Below are 4,468 nucleotides of genomic sequence, written 5' to 3'. Positions count from 1 at the left end.
ATCCCCTGAAAATGTCATATTTACTGGTTAGGTCAAATGAGGCCTTGCATCATTTTGTGACCTCTGCTGCCCAGATAGAGGCATATAAACTGGTAAGTGGTGTTTGTACTTTATGCCTGTATGTCCCTTCACCCCATGAGAGAGAGTAAAACCTTTATGCCTCTTTGTTTCATCTCATCCCCTGAAAATGTCATATTTACTGGTTAGGTCCCTCTCATTTTGTTTCATCTATAAACATCCCTGTATGTCCCTTCACCCCATGAAAATGTCATCTCATCCCCTTGTCATATTTACTGGTTAGGTCAAATGAGGCCTTGCATCATTTTGTGACCTCTGCTGCCCAGATAGAGGCATATAAACTGGTAAGTGGTGTTTGTACTTTATGCCTGTATGTCCCTTCACCCCATGAGAGAGAGTTTATCATTTATTGCCTCTTTGTTTCATCTCATCCCCTGAAAATGTCATATTTACTGGTTAGGTCAAATGAGGCCTTGCATCATTTTGACCTCTGCTGCCCAGATAGAGGCATATAAACTGGTAAGTGGTGTTTGTACTTTATGCCTGTATGTCCCTTCACCCCATGAGAGAGAGTATCATTTATTGCCTCTTTGTTTCATCTCATCCCCTGAAAATGTCATATTTAAAAATGAGGCTTGCATCATTTTGTGACCTCTGCTGCCCAGATAGAGTATAAACTGGTAAGTGGTGTTTGTACTTTATGCCTGTATGTCCCTTCACCCCATGAGAGAGAGTTTATCATTTATTGCCTCTTTGTTTCATCTCATCCCCTGAAAATGTCATATTTACTGGTTAGGTCAAATGAGGCCTTGCATCATTTTGTGACCTCTGCTGCCCAGATAGAGGCATATAAACTGGTAAGTGGTGTTTGTACTTTATGCCTGTATGTCCCTTCCCCCATGAGAGGAGTTTATCATTTATTGCCTCTTTGTTTCATCTCATCCCCTGAAAATGTCATATTTACTGGTTAGGTCAAATTTTGCATCATTTTGTGACCTTCCCCAGATAGAGGCATATAAACTGGTAAGTGGTGTTTGTACTTTATGCCTGGCACTTCACCCCAGAGGTAGATCCTTTATCCTCATCCATCCCCTGAAAATGTCACAAAACTGTGTCCAAATGAGGCACATCAGGTGACCTCCCCCAGATAGAGGCATATAAACTGGTAAGTGGTGTTTGCCATGGGCATTTAATATGCCTCTTTGTTTCATCTCATCCCCTGAAAATGTCATTTAGGTTAGGTCAAATTTGCATCATTTTGGACCTTCCCCAGATTTTAATCACCAGGTACATGGATGTCCCTTCACCCCATGAGGGAGTTTATCATTTATTGGGTTTCATCTCATCCCCTGAAAATGTCATATTTACTGGTTAGGTCAAAAAAAATGAGGCCTTCATAAATCACTCAGGACCTGCCCCAGAGCTAGAGGGCCGTAGTAGGGTGCTCCCATAGCGGGCATGCATGTCAGGAACACCGGCAGGTGCATTTAGGACCATATTTTAATTTTCGGGTTCCCAGGTGCACGTTTTCAATCACCAGGCACACAGAGGTAGATCCTAATCCTCATCCACCGAAATGTCACAAAAGTGTCCATAAAGCACTCAGGGAGGGCCCCCACGGATAGAGGGCCGTGCTAGGGTGTTGCCAGAGTGGGCATTAATATGAGAATGACCGAAAAGTGCATTTAGGAGAGTATTTTAATTTTCGGGTTCCCAGGTGCACGTTTTCAATCACCAGGTACACGGATGTATGAGGGCGGGCATGCATGTCAGGAACCATTTAGGACCATATTTTAATTTTCGGGTTCCCAGGTGCACGTTTTCAATCACCAGGCACACAGAGGTAGATCCTAATCCTCATCCACCGAAATGTCACAAAAGTGTCCATAAAGCACTCAGGGAGGGCCCCCACGGATAGAGGGCCGTGCTAGGGTGTTGCCAGAGTGGGCATTAATATGAGAATGACCGACATTTAGGAGAGTATTTTAATTTTCGGGTTCCCAGGTGCACGTTTTCAATCACCAGGTACCGTAGTAGGGTGCTCCTATAGCGGGCATGCATGTCAGGAACACTGGGTAGTGAAAAAAAATTAAACCTTCCATAAATCACTCAGGCCGGCCCCCACGGCTAGAGGGCCGTAGTAGGGTGCTCCCATAGCGGGCATGCATGTCAGGAACACCGGCAGGTGCATTTAGGACCATATTTTAATTTTCGGGTTCCCAGGTGCACGTTTTCAATCACCAGGCACACAGAGGTAGATCCTAATCCTCATCCACCGAAATGTCACAAAAGTGTCCATAAAGCACTCAGGGAGGGCCCCCACGGATAGAGGGCCGTGCTAGGGTGTTGCCAGAGTGGGCATTAATATGAGAATGACCGAAAAGTGCATTTAGGAGAGTATTTTAATTTTCGGGTTCCCAGGTGCACGTTTTCAATCACCAGGTACACGGATGTATGAGGGCGCCCACGGCTAGAGGGCCGTAGTAGGGTGCTCCTATAGCGGGCATGCATGTCAGGAACACTGGGTAGTGAAAAAAATTAAACCTTCCATAAATCACTCAGGCCGGCCCCCACGGCTAGAGGGCCGTAGTAGGGTGCTCCCATAGCGGGCATGCATGTCAGGAACACCGGCAGGTGCATTTAGGACCATATTTTAATTTTCGGGTTCCCAGGTGCACGTTTTCAATCACCAGGCACACAGAGGTAGATCCTAATCCTCATCCACCGAAATGTCACAAAAGTGTCCATAAAGCACTCAGGGAGGGCCCCCACGGATAGAGGGCCGTGCTAGGGTGTTGCCAGAGTGGGCATTAATATGAGAATGACCGAAAAGTGCATTTAGGAGAGTATTTTAATTTTCGGGTTCCCAGGTGCACGTTTTCAATCACCAGGTACACGGATGTATGAGGGCGCCCGGCTAGAGGGCGGCTCCTAGAGGGCCGTAGTAGGGTGCTCCTATAGCGGGCATGCATGTCAGGAACACTGGGTAGTGTTAAACCTTCCATAAATCACTCAGGCCGGCCCCCACGGCTAGAGGGCCGTCTCCCAAAAATAAATCACTTAAATAGCGGGCAGCATGGTATGCATGCAAAAAAATTAAACCTTCCATAAATCACTCAGGCCGGCCCCCAGAGGGCCGTGTAGGGTGCTCCCATTGCATGTCAGGACACCGGCAGGTGCATTTAGGACCATATTTTAATTTTCTTCCATAAATCACCAGGCACAGGCCATAAAGCACTCAGGGAGGGCCCCCACGGATAGAGGGCCGTGCTAGGGTGTTGCCAGAGTGGGCATTAATATGGCCCCAGGTGCCCGCCCACGGCTAGAGGGCCGTAGTAGGGTGCTCCTATAGCGGGCATGCATGTCAGGAACACTGGGTAGTGAAAAAAAATTAAACCTTCCATAAATCACTCAGGGTGCTCCTCCCATAGCGGGCATGCATGTCAGGAACACCGGCAGGTGCATTTAGGACCATATTTTAATTTTCGGGTTCCCAGGTGCACGTTTTCAATCACCAGGCACACAGAGGTAGATCCTAATCCTCATCCACCGAAATGTCACAAAAGTGTCCATAAAGCACTCAGGGAGGGCCCCCACGGATAGAGGGCCGTGCTAGGGTGTTGCCAGAGTGGGCATTAATATGAGAATGACCGAAAAGTGCATTTAGGAGAGTATTTTAATTTTCGGGTTCCCAGGTGCACGTTTTCAATCACCAGGTACACGGATGTATGAGGGCGCCCACGGCTAGAGGGCCGTAGTAGGGTGCTCCTATAGCGGGCATGCATGTCAGGAACACTGGGTAGTGAAAAAAATTAAACCTTCCATAAATCACTCAGGCCGGCCCCCACGGCTAGAGGGCCGTAGTAGGGTGCTCCCATAGCGGGCATGCATGTCAGGAACACCGGCAGGTGCATTTAGGACCATATTTTAATTTTCGGGTTCCCAGGTGCACGTTTTCAATCACCAGGCACACAGAGGTAGATCCTAATCCTCATCCACCGAAATGTCACAAAAGTGTCCATAAAGCACTCAGGGAGGGCCCCCACGGATAGAGGGCCGTGCTAGGGTGTTGCCAGAGTGGGCATTAATATGAGAATGACCGAAAAGTGCATTTAGGAGAGTATTTTAATTTTCGGGTTCCCAGGTGCACGTTTTCAATCACCAGGTACACGGATGTATGAGGGCGCCCACGGCTAGAGGGCCGTAGTAGGGTGCTCCTTTATAGCGGGCATGCATGTCAGGAACACTGGGTAGTGAAAAAATGCATGTCAGGAACACTTAAACCTTCCATAAATCACTCAGGCCGGCCCCCACGGCTAGAGGGCCGTAGTAGGGTGCTCCCATAGCGGGCATGCATGTCAGGAACACCGGCAGGTGCATTTAGGACCATATTTTAATTTTCGGGTTCCCAGGTGCACGTTTTCAATCACCAGGCACACAGAGGTAGATC

Source organism: Oncorhynchus gorbuscha, unplaced genomic scaffold (genome assembly GCF_021184085.1).
Source record: "Oncorhynchus gorbuscha isolate QuinsamMale2020 ecotype Even-year unplaced genomic scaffold, OgorEven_v1.0 Un_scaffold_2159, whole genome shotgun sequence".
In the NCBI taxonomy this organism is placed as follows: Eukaryota; Metazoa; Chordata; class Actinopteri; order Salmoniformes; family Salmonidae; genus Oncorhynchus; species Oncorhynchus gorbuscha.
The sequence above is the reverse complement of the archived record's forward strand: the minus strand, read 5'-3'. Positions refer to the sequence as shown.